This window comes from Schistocerca cancellata, chromosome 1, assembly GCF_023864275.1.
Source record: "Schistocerca cancellata isolate TAMUIC-IGC-003103 chromosome 1, iqSchCanc2.1, whole genome shotgun sequence".
NCBI classification, from domain to species: Eukaryota; Metazoa; Arthropoda; class Insecta; order Orthoptera; family Acrididae; genus Schistocerca; species Schistocerca cancellata.
This window is the reverse complement of record NC_064626.1, coordinates 939,197,968-939,211,431: the sequence shown is the minus strand read 5'-3', so window position 1 is coordinate 939,211,431 and position 13,464 is coordinate 939,197,968. Positions and strand designations below refer to the sequence as shown.

At 43.0% G+C, this 13,464-nt stretch overlaps 1 protein-coding gene across 1 annotated transcript in view; it reads right to left on the bottom strand.

Annotated features, from left to right (window-relative positions):
• LOC126162709 (venom serine protease-like) overlaps window positions 1-13,464 on the bottom strand; it is a 257,256-nt gene that overhangs the window by 81,463 nt on the left and 162,329 nt on the right. The window lies entirely within an intron of this gene.

Genomic DNA, 13,464 nt, shown 5'->3' with positions numbered 1-13,464 from the left:
GGGGGGGGTTCAAAAATGGGTTCAAATGGCTCTGAGCACTATGGGACTGCCGGCCGAAGTGACCGTGCGGTTAAAGGCGCTGCAGTCTGGAACCGCAAGACCGCTACGGTCGCAGGTTCGAATCCTGCCTCGGGCATGGATGTTTGTGATGTCCTTAAGTTAGTTAGGTTTAACTAGTTCTAAGTTCTAGGGGACTAATGACCTCAGCAGTTGAGTCCCATAGTGCTCAGAGCCATTTGAACCATTTTGAACTATGGGACTTAACATCTGTGGTCATCAGTCCCCTAGAACTTAGAACTACTTAAACCTAACTAACCTAAGGACATCACACACATCCATGCCCGAGGCAGGATTCGAACCTGCGACTGTAGCAGTCGTGCGGTTCCGGACTGAGCGCCTAGAACCGCTAGACCACCGCGGCCGGCATGGGGGGGGGGGGGGGGGGGAGGAGCATACAAAATAACTACTGAAAAAAATAAAAAGCTCACTAGTTCTGGGGAAGCTAAGACAGGATGACGGCGCGATGACAAGGGGATGGAGACAAACAGCACAATTCCTGCTGCACAAGCCCCTACCTGACACACACCAACAAGCAACACTGCGAGAGGAACTGAATGCACCATAAAAATGTGTGTGAAATCTTATGGGACTTAACTGCTAAGGTCATCAGTCCCTAAGCTTACACACTACTTAACCTAAATTATCTTACGGACAAACACACACACCAATGCCCGAGGAAGGACTCGAACCTCCGCCGGGACCAGCCGCACAGTCCATGACTGCAGCGCCTTAGACTGCTCGGCTAATCCCGCGGATAACGCACCATACAACACTGCCACAGTCACCTGTCCTTTTGCGCGATAGCTATCTCAGAGCTCAAAAACAAGAAAGCGCCTGGACCAGACGGAATTCATTCGGAATTATCCAGATAATGCTACGGTTCACCCCACTTCTGATAAACTCTGATAAACGACGCTCTACAGCTGGGCCGTGTGCCTACAGTTTGGAAGGTCTCCAAGGCAGTCGTAATAACGAAGGCAGCTGACAGGGATCCATCAGATTCCAAGTCACATAGGCCTATATGTCTTATAAATACGCTTGCCAAGGTCCAGGAGAAGCTCCTGTGCAGGCGTCTAAGGCGCACAGAACTCTCTAGGCCTAAGCCAACACCAATTCGGCTTCAGAGAGAGAAAGTCGATTGATGATGCCATCAACCAAGTGTTACAATTTGCCATCAACACTAGGGCTACGTATTCAATGGCAGTTATGATCATTGCGGATGTCTCTGGTGGCCTGCAATGTTCAAGAGGCTCACACAATTGGAGGTACCCGAAACACTTTGCAGCAGTCTACTACACTACTGTAAGAACAGAGTGGTTGAATGGCAGATGGACGGCCGAAAAGTAATCAAACGAATTACAAAAGGCTGTCCCCTGGGAAATCACTAATGAATCCCTCCTGCAACTACTGTAGGGAACAATAACAACAGATTGAGTTGTCGCATACGCAGACGACAGTCATAGTGTCATTGTATGTGCCAACAATATATCCCAGCTAGAAGAAAGAGCAAATGGAACACTCAAAACAATAACACAATGGTGTCACAACAACAAAATCAAGGTAGGCGATAGCAAAACTACATACACTTTACTGAAACGGTCTCTCCAGAGAAACCCTAGTGTTAAAATAGGGGACACAAACACTAAACGAGCAGTCACCACACGCTATCTTGGGGTACACACAATGTCACAAACGAAGCAGAAAAAATACTACACAAACTGACAACAATAAATTCAGAGCAACTTAAACTGGGAACTTAAACTCCACTTGTCAGTTACATGGACATACCATTGTGCTCTCTTCGAGTCGGTACTTAGCTTCGCCGCCAGCACATGGGGTCACAGGTTGAACCTATCAACAAACCGTACCCTTGTCAGAAAAGGACAAAGGAGCTTTCGGCACCACCTCAGTGGAATCACTCTGTGTGGTGCTCGGAATCTACCCAACAGATTTTACGATAAGATATGTACTGGCTTAAGATAGGGAGGCACGATCAGGTTCGTAAGATCAATGGAGTTCCAATAGACACGAAATGCAAATTAAAAAATTGGAAGATGGATACCTGGCAAGGTGAGTGGGACACAAGTGATAAGGGCCGCAGGCTACACCAGATCTTTCTCGGTGTGAGGGAGAGACTAAAACTCAACGGCCCTTATCCCATGCACTTAAACCACGTGAGTCTGAGGCAGACACCAACAGGCACATGTGGGGAAGAAGGCTCTCCAGAACATATCGTCTTTTTCTGTGGACGATTTACCAACAACAGTCACACTATACACTTAAACCTCAACAATATTAAAGACACTATTCACGCAATAGACGAAGACCAATAGACCATGTTAAACACACTCACTGACGGTATATCCAAAACGACCTATATACAAAGACAGGAAGAAATCCACAGGGTGGATAACAGCACTGATTCCGACAAGGAAGCAGGTGATGACACTGATTCCGACACAACCGTAAATTAAAATGAAGAAATAGCCTAAATAGACAACACAACAGCCTTAAAATAATAAAATTAGAGGTTAAGGTTTAGTTATTAGGAAATCTAGAGTAGATGTTAGATTTAGATGAATAGCTGTGATTGGCGGTCCGGTGGCTTGATGGACAATTCCAAGACACTCACCGTCATACGCACTTGGCGAAGGGACATTTTTCCACTATCATCTTTCCCATCTTCTGTTTTTATTCTTTCTAAAAATATGGTTATGGTTTTCCAAAATTCTATTAATTTCATGAATGTTTATTGTCTTTTATCTACCCATCTTAAATGCAAAAATCTTATTTATTTTAGTAAATTTTTTCTGAATTTATAATATGTCTTAAAGTTATAATATGTCTTCACCTCTTCTCTGTTTTCAGAAATTCCTATCTTCCATTCATAAATCGCTAATTTTAAAATTTTCGTTTCTAAATTATTTTTAATTTTGTAGGTATTTAACACAGCAATGTTGTTAATCCCTAATAAAAAAATTAACAAATAAGTATCACATTCTATACATGTACCACTTCGTATCGTGAAAGTACGACCTGTCCTAGTAACAAAGTGGCAGATCATTTGTAAATGGCAGCAAATAAATAAATTAATAGTCCCGTATTCAGATCTTCCGGAGGAAACTGCCAAGGGGTAAGTGACCATTTGGTAGGAAAGCTAAAAAAATCTGAAAATAGAAATCCAAAGCTTCATTGTAAATATATTGAGGGTCAGTGAAATGAGATGGAAAACATATAAGGATTAGTGGTCAGTCGAATATAGGTTGATATCAATAGAGCAGAAATTGGCATAACGAGAGCAGAATTCGTAATGAACACGAAAGTAGGGCATAGAGTGACCTATTGTGAACTGTTCAGTGAAGGCGTTGTTCTCATCACAATCGACAGAGAACGAATGCCAACAACAATAGTTCAGGTATACATGCAGACGTCACAAGCGGAATAAGAAGCGATTAAGAAAGTATATCAGGATATTGAACAGGTACTTCAGTAAGTGAAGGGAGATGATAGTCTAATATTCATGGAGGACTGGAACGAGGCAGTAGGGGAACGAATGGAAAAAAGAGTTGCGGGAGAACATGGGACAGGTAGCATGGAATGGCAGAGGCGAAAGACCGAGTTCTGCAATAAATTGCAGGGAGTAATGGTGAATACTCTGTACAGAATCAGAAGAGGTGGTACACTTGGAAAAGGACTTGAGACAAGGGAAGGTTGCGGGATAACATCTTGGTCACACAGAGATCCCGAAATTGGATTGTAAGGTGTACCCAGTAGCAAATACAGACTCAAATCACAATTTAGTAATGATGAATAGCCTGAAGTTCAATAAAATCGTCCAGAAGAATCGATACGGAAAGAAGTAGATGCTGAAGTACCGAGGATTGAAATTCCCTAAGGCTGTTTATATTTCGATAATGAACACCTCAAAAGACAGTTTGTCTGAAGAAGAATAAACATCTCTAAAGAAGGCAATCATAGAAGTTGAACAGGTAACGGCGAAGAAAACTTCGGTAACAGAAAAAATACTTCAACTGATCGACGAAAGAGGGAAGTACAAAAATGTTCAAGGAAAGAAAATAATAGGCGTTACAAATTACTTATAAACGAAATAAACAGGAAGTGCAGGGATGCCAAGGCGAGATAGATGCACGAAAAATGCGAAGACATCGAAAAACAAATAGTCGCCGGAAGGACAGCTCGTAGAAAAATCAAAAAAACCTTCCATATTTCTAGATTTCCGAGAGACTTTTGATGTCTTTCCTCACAAGCGGTTTCAAATCAGATTTTGTGCCTATGGAGTATCGTCTCAGTTTACGACTAGATTCGCGATTTTCTGTCGTAGCAACTAATGGAAAGTCATCGAGTAAAACAAAAGTGATGTCTGACGCTCTTCAAGGAAGTGTTATGGGCCTTCTGCTCTTCCTAATACGGATAACGATTTAGGGGACAATCTGAGCACCCCTCTCGGGCTGTTTGTAGATGACGGTGTCATTTACTGTCTAGCAGTCATCAGAAGATCAGACCCAACTGCAAAATATTTGGACAAACTATCTGTATTGTGCGAAAAGTGGAAGTTACTATGAATAATGAAACGTATTGGGTCACCCACATGAGTACTAAAAGGAATCCGTTAAATTTCGGTTACATGATTAATCAGACGAAACTAAAGCTGTCATTTCAGGTTAACACCTAGGTATTACAATACAAACAACTTAAATTGGAACCATCATGTAGAAAATGTTGTGGGGAAGATGAACCAAAGACATGCAACAGATCAACTAAACATACTGACTACACTATTCTTGTCCGTCGGACTACTGCTTCGCATATCTATATCTACATCTACATGATTACTCTGCAATTCACATTTAAGTGCTTGGCAAGGGTTCATCGAACTACAATCATACTATCTCTCTACCATTCCACTCCCGAACAGCGCGCGGGAAAAACCAACACCTAAACCTTTCTGTTCGAGCTCTGATTTCTCTTATTTTATTTTGATGATTATTCCTACCTATGTAGGTTGGGCCCCACAAAATATTTATGCATTCGGAAGAGAAAGTTGGTGACTGAAATTTCGTAAATAGATCCCGCCGCGACGAAAAACGTCTATGCTTTAATGACTTCCATCACAACTCGCGTATCATATCTGCCACACTCTCTCCCTTATTACGTGATAATACAAAACGAGCTGCCCTTTTTTGCACCCTTTCGATGTCCTCCGTCAATCCCACCCGGTAAGGATCCCACACCGCGCAGCAATATTCTAACAGAGGACGAACGAGTGTAGTGTAAGCTGTCTCTTTAGTGGACTTGTTGCATCTGCTAAGTGTCCTGCCAATGAAACGCAACCTTTGGCTCGCCTTTCCCACAATATTATCTATGTTGTCTTTCCAACTGAAGTTGTTCGTAATTTTAACACCCAAGTACTTAGTTGAATTGACAGCCTTGAGAATTGTACTATTTATCGAGTAATCGAATTCCAACGGATTTCTTTTGGAACTCATGTGGATCACCTCACACTTTTCGTTATTTAGCGTCAACTGCCACCTGCCACACCATACAGCAATCTTTTGTAAATCGCTTTGCAACTGATACTGGTCTTCGGATGACCTTACTAGACGGTAAATTACAGTATCATCTGTGAACAACCTAAGAGAACTGCTCATATTGTCACCCAGGTCATTTATATAGATCAGGAACAGCAGAGGTCTCAGGACGCTTCCCTGGGGAACACCTGATATCACTTCAATTTTACTCGATGATTTGCCGTCTATTAATACGAACTACGACCTTCCTGCCAGGAAATCACGAATCCAGTCGCACAACTGAGACGATACCCCATAGGCCCGCAGCTTGATTAGAAGTCGCTTGTGAGGAACGGTGTCAAAAGCTTTCCGGAAATCTAGAAAAACGGAATCAACTTGAGATCCCCTGTCGATAGCGGCCATTACTTCGTGCAAATAAAGAGCTAGCTGCGTTGCACAAGAACGATGTTTTCTGAGACCATGCTGATTACGTATCAATAGATCGTTCCCTTCGAGGTGATTCATAATGTTTGAATACAATATATGCTCCAAAACCCTACTGCAACCGACGTCAATGATATAGGTCTGTAGTTCGATGGATTACTCCTCCTACCCTTCTTAAACACTGGTGCGACCTGCGCAATTTTCTAATCTGTAGGTACAGATCTAACGGCGAGCGAGCGGTTGTATATGATTGCTAAGTAGGGAGCTATTGTATCAGCGTAATCTGAGAGGAACTAATCGGTATACAATCTGGACCTGAAGACTTGCCCTTATCAAGCAATTTGAGTTGCTTCGCAACCCCTAAGGTATCTAATTCTAAGAAACTCATGCTAGCAGCTGTTCGTGTTTCAAATTCTGGAATATTCCATTCGTCTTCCCTGGTGAAGGAATTTCGGAAAACTGCGTTCAACAACTCCGCTTTAGCGGCACAGTCGTCGGTAACAGTACCATCGGCACTGCGCAGCGAAGGTATTGACTGCGTCTTGCCGCTTGTGTACTTTACATACGACCAGAATTTCTTCGGATTTTCTACCAAATTTCGAGACAATTTTTCGTCGTGGAACCTATTAAAGGCATCTCGCATTGAAGTCCGTGCCAAATTTCGCGCGTCTGTAAATTTTAGCCAATCTTCGGGATTTCGCGTTCTTCTGAACTTCGCATGCTTTTTCCGTTGCCTCTGCAACAGCGTTCGGACCTGTTTTGTGTACCATGGGGGATCAGTTCCATCTCTTACCAATTTATGATGTATGAATCTCTCAATTGCTGTTGCTACTATATCTCTGAATTTGAGCCACATCTCGTCTACATTTGCATAGTCAGTTCGGAAGGAATGGAGATTGTCTCTTAGGAAGGCTTCTAGTGACACTTTATCCGCTTTTTTAAATAAAATTATTTTGCGTTTGTTTCTGGTGGATTTGGAAGAAACGGTATTGAGCCTAGCTAAAACGACCTTGTGATCACTAATCCCTGTATCAATCATGATGCTCTCTACGCGTGGGTTCGTGGACTAACTGCTCGAAATAATTTTCGGAGAAAGCATTTAGGACAATCTCGGAAGATGTTTTCTGCCTACCACGGGTTTTGAACAAGTATTTTTGCCAACATATCGAGGGAAGGTTGAAGTCCCCACCAACTGTAACCGTATGAGTGGGGTATTTATTTGTTACGAGACTCAAATTTTCTCTGAACTGTTCAGCAACTATATCATCGGAGTCTGGGGATCGGTAGAAGGAGCCAATTATTAACTTAGTTCGGCTGTTAAGTATAACCTCCACTCATATCAATTCGCACGGAATATCTACTTCGACTTCACTAGAAGATAAACCACTACTGACAGACACAAACACTCCACCACCAATTCTGCCTAATCTATCTTTCCTGAACACCGTCTGAGACTTCGTAAAAATTTCTGCAGAAGTTATTTCAGGCTTTAGCCAGCTTTCTGTACCTATAACGATTTCAGCTTCTGTGCTTTCTATTAGCGCTTGAAGCTCAGGAACTTTCCCAGTACAACTACAACAATTTACAACTGAAGCTCAGGAACTTTCCCAGTACAACTACAACAATTTACAACTACAATTCCGACTGTTCCTTGATCCATGCACGTCCTGCATTTGCCATGCACCCTTTGTGATTGCAGCCCACCCCGTACTTTCCAGAGACCTTCTAACCTAAAAAACCGCCCAGTCCACGCCACACAGCCTCCGCTACCCGTGTAGCCACCAGCTGAGTGTAGTGAACTCCTGACCTATTCAGCGGAACCCGAAACCCCACCACCCTATGGCGCAAGTCAAGGAATCTACAGCCAACATGGTCGCAAAACCGTCTGAGCCTCTGATTCAGACCCTCCACCCGGCTCTGCACCAAAGGTCCGGAGTCGGTTCTGTCAACGATGCTGCAGATGGTGAGCTCTGCCTTCATCTCGTGAGCAAGACCGGCAGCCTTCACCAAATCAGACAGCCGCTGGAATCCAGAGAAAATTTCCTCAGATCCAAAGCGACACACGTCATTAGTGCCGACATATGCCACCATCTGCAGCTGGCTGCACCCTGTGCTCTTCATGGCATCCGGAAGAACCCTTTCCATGTCAGGAATGACTCCACCCGGAATGCACACGGAGTGCACACTGGATTTCTTCCCCTCCTTAGCCGCCATATCCCTAAGGGGCCCCATTACGCGCCTAACATTGGAGCTCCCAACTACCAATAAGCCCACCCTCTGCGACTGCCCGGACCTTGAAGGCTGAGAATTATCCTCTGAAACAGGGCAGGCAGCTGCATCTGGCTCAGCCAGAGACAGTACCTGAAACGCATATCAGACAGGATTGCCGAGGGACTTCGAAAAAGTTCAAAGAAGGGTAGTTCGTTTTGTATGATCGCGAAGTATGGGAGAGAGTACCACGCATATGATAAGGGAGTTGCAATTATTAAAACAAAGGCGATTTTTGTTGCAGTGACATCTTTTCACGAAACTTCAGTCACCAACTTCCCACTCCGAATGAGAGAATATTTTGTTGACGCCTATCTTCATAGGGAGGAATGATCATTGCAGTAAAATAAGACAAATCAGAGCTCACACTGAAAGGTTTAAGTATTCGTTTTTCCCACGCGCTATTTGAGAATGGGGCTGTAAAGAAATAGTCAGAAGGTTGTTTGACGAACCGACTGCCGGAGAAGTGCATGTAGATGTAGATGTCGAAATTAAAAACAAGAAGGGCAACATTAAGAGTGAAGGAAATTCCACTCCTAAACGTAGAAGAGAGGGCGTATAGACTGAAAGAATACATTGAAAGCGTCTACGAGGGGAAGGACTTGATAGAAGTAGCAACGCGGGTATTAAGAGTCAGAGATTAATAGAGTTTTGGAAGACTTACTATCAAATAAGGCAGTGTCGGCTGCAACCAAACGACTATTCAAGTTGGTGTGTAGAATCTATGTGACTGGAGATTTACCGTGAAAGATTTTCGGGAAAATTCGTCCACACAATGCCGAAGGTAGGAAGGGCATAAAAGTGCTCAAACTACCGCACAATCAGTTTATAGCCCATGATCCAAGTGACTGACAAGAATAACATACAGAAGAATGGGAAAGAAAATTGAAAATGTGTTAGGTGAGGATCAGCTCGGTTTTCGGAAAGGTAAAGAAATCAGAACGACAGTCTGACGTTGTGGTTGATAACGGAATTTAGAATTAAGAAAAATCAAGCACCTTTGTAGGATTTATTGATTTAGAGAAAGCGTTCGACAATGTGAAAGAGTGTAAGAGTTTGAAATCCTGAGAAAACAGGCGTAAGCTATAGGGAAAGACAGATAACATACAACATGTACTCATCAGCGTGAGATTGCATCCCTCAGGCCTGGATGCATGCTTTGATTCTGTATGGAAAGATGTAATGAAATCATTGTATTCTCTCCAGGGGTAATCTGGCTCACAGCTGTTGTAACTGGGCCGGCCGTGGTGACCGAGCGGTTCTAGGCACTCAGTTCGGAACCGCGCGACTGCTACGGTCGCAGGTTCGAATCCTGCCTCGGGCATTGGTGTGTGTGATGTCCTTAGTTTAGTTAGGTTTAAGTAGTTCTAAGTTCTAGGGGACTGTGACCACAGCTGTTAAGTCCCATAGTACTCAGAGCCATTTGAATTTTTGTTGTAACTGGTCCTTGATATCCTCATTTCTGGCACCGGGACGGAGTTGACATCAGAACATGTACCACACATTTTCTATCGGGGACAGTTCTGGGGATGTTACTACGTATCTCAGCATCGCACAGGCAGTTCATAGAGATTCATGGAACGTGTAGACGAATATTGTCCTGCTGAGAAATGGCGCCACGATACTTTCGAATGAGGTAACACGCGATAACGCACAATGTTCGTGATGTACCGTTGTGCTGTCAGCGTTCCATCAACCACGACCACTCGTGACGAGAAGTGATGCCCAATGGCTTCCCACACCACGGCGCCAACAGTAACACCGCTGTGCCTCTTCAAAACACTGGAAGATTGGACCTCTCCTCAGACCACCGCCATGCTCGTCGACGATTAGTCATCCGGGGGAATCCATTACTTGTTCTCTGATGGCTGGTGCAAATGTGAAGGGTTACGATGTGCTTAGTGCATAATTCGGCGATCCTCCCTTACTGGAGTACGCAGCATCTCCGTAGTCACACAAATCTGACGTTGTTCGCGTTTCTTATACACCCTACCAGATTTGACGACAACACTAAACAGTCAGGTGCCCTTTCTACCTTACTCAGAGAAATGCAACTCTTAAGTCATTTACATATCTGCCAATGGTGTGAAGGAGTGCGAAGCTGCATTGACGTCCGACCACGTGTTTTGGGTGCTTCACTTTTTCCTCAGGCAGTGTATTTCCCTCAACTGTGCAATGGTAGGAGAATTAAACTAGGCAGTACTCCTTGATTTTATGTTGCAAAGGGGCATTTGAAAACGGAGTTCAGCATATCTGCTTTTGCTTTGTTACCTCAGTTTCAGATTCTGTGTCATCCACGAGTGCCCTGATACTACCTATGGTAATACTGACAACTTTTTCATATGGCAAGAATTTATATGGATTTTGTGAAAATTTTTGTGATTTGATTCTGCTACAGTAGTCGTTGAGGGCTTCACGCACAGCCCTTTCGACGGGCAAACACGTTGCACTTAACATCTCTGTATACCAGCAACACTATGTTCCGTTTAACATCTATTGCCGAGTGGTTGCAGTTTCTTGAGCATTTTCTTCACAGTGTCTGTGTACTACGTAGAACTGTTCTTCTAGGTACTTAGCAGACCTGTTTTTGGGCAATTATTCTTCTAAACGTATGCCACAATTCTTCCATATGGTCCTGCTCGCGGATATATGTTTCAAGCGTGTTCTTGAGATACGACACTAATGTTTCTCGTCTAGTTAACCGTACATCTAAATATACCTACTTCACTTATTTTGTGTATGAAATCTTATGGTACTTAACTGCTAAGGTCATCAGTCCCTAAGTTTACACACTACTTAACCTAAATTATCCTACGGACAAACACACACACCCATGCCCGAGGGAGGACTCGAACCTTCGCCGGGACCACTACTTATTTTAGTTGCTCCTGTAGTTTGGTAATCATTAAGCACTACAAGACCTAGCTGGATGTAACTTGTGATTAATAGACACCATTAACAGCAAAGATTCCAACAAATTTCCATGAAGCTACTACTATAATACATTTGCAGACATCTGCCGATGGCTCTGCATCCAAGATAACATGCTTTGTCGTCCGCAATCCACAATTCAGACACAGATATCGTTTGATAGAGATTCTACGAAGCCACTACGTTACTGTGTAAGTGAATTATATACACGTTATGGTTGCCAGACTTTGCTTATCACCTCCATTTCGATTTTCAGTATAAGATTTTCGACCTGAAACGAATGTATTAGGAAGCTTGCTGTTACCGTACAAGAAACTGTTACCCGCTTTCATCTTGCCACTGAACAGGGCTTAGACAAAAACAAAGAAATTGATTTAGAACCAATTTAGATCATGTATTATGGTGGAGCACTCTTCAAATATATGGAGTACAAGAAACCGATCTGTAAGGCACGTCCACGTGAAACATCCCGTTACATCTTGTCATTGCCTTATCTGACGGCAGAGTTTGTTAATAGCTGCACTTATCTGAGAGAGCCCGAGTTTCGTTGCTACAGCCTCTGTTTACAGTAAAATCACATTTAAAACATGTTTGAACACCAAAATCCTCAATATGAAATATTTTCGAAAGATAATGAATTGCTAGAAATCTACCAATTTATTTCACAGAAAGAAGTAAATGCAAAGTGAGTTGCAACGTTAACTTTTATTTATTCGTTTACTTTTTGCCTATCACTCCGTACCAGGGACCTAAACAACCTAAGACTGAATTAAAGCAGCTGCAAACAGGTTGATAAAGAGTCGTTAAGTGCTTAGTAGAGCGACGACCTTGCCCATGTGACGTTCGTCTCAGATAACAACAACAAAAACCCATAATTTAAGGGGCTGTCAAGGTTACAGAGGGGCGGGGACGAGCAAGATAGTCGTACTGTGGCTTCTTGGAACACAGTCGTAGTAGCACTTTCCGCGCCAAGGAAATGTTAAGCGTTTAGTGGAAACTGCTCTATCTCGACGCACTAAGTGGCTGCGCAAAGCCTTCTCCCTATTGTCTGCACTGCTTCTAACTTAAGATTCGTATCCTCTACAAGTGATAGCGCAACGTTCCTTCGAGATTTTCTGTTCAAAATCTGCATAAACTACTTTCTTTACATCATTTATTTCCTACTCACGGGATCTGAGCGGATTGCTGTGCAACTTGGTTTTTCAGCCATATATACCACTAGATTGGGAGGTTTCTCCAGTCCAAGTTCGAGGCAGCATAGAGAGCTGATATAGGACTTCGTCATTTTTCGCCGAACACCATTGCGTGCTAGAAATGGAGTAGAGGGAACCTCAGTTGGAAATGTTTGAGAGGGGATTTTCAGTTTTGGTAGTAACCTGATGACCAAGGTTGCAATAAGCACTATAAATATTAATACTGCCCTGACATCAAAGCAAGCCCTGTATCTTTCGATAAGTATATTCACATCTTTATTGAAGATTTCAATATTTTATTCAAACTTCCAATATCAGATACTTCCCCTAAGTGCGATTAATATGAAATTGAACTGATAGCTGCGAAAAATGACCTGAGAAAGTTAAGAGAAATAAATATACGGAGGGGATTACATCCCATAAAAGACTAGGCAGGGCAAGATAATATAAAAGTACAAACAGAGCAGGCAGTTTTTGATCTACAAGAAAAATTGCTCACTCCTAAACTCTCTAATGGGCCAGTTTTCTATAAGAGGAAATGGTGGACATTTAACTTCAACATTTGTCCCTGTAATTCGTCATCAGGTATTTTTTTTTTTTTTTTTTGGGATGGAACGGTAGCGTCAGGGAGTTCAGAGGAAACAGGAATCCTTTCTGAAGCATTTCGAAGATCATAATATACCAGGCAATAAGTTCACTGCAATGTCAGGCAACTGCTCTGAGCAAAACTAAAGCTGAAACATTGAGTATGTTTAGATGCTGTTTACTGCTAAAGTAGCATTTTTCACACTTTAGCTCCGCTTCCCACTTTCTGGACCTTCCATGTTGCCAAGAGATCGAGACTTCGGTGTTGTGGAGAAGTATATCACCGACATTCGCAGTCTGCATATGCCCCTCAAGACTGGGTAGACATCTTGAAACTTGAATAGGAAGAGGAGGAGATTAGTGTTTAACGTCTTGTCGACAAAGAGGTCATTATAGACGGAGGACAAGCTTGGATTAGGGGCCGGCCGATGTGGCAGAGCATTTCTAGGCGCTTC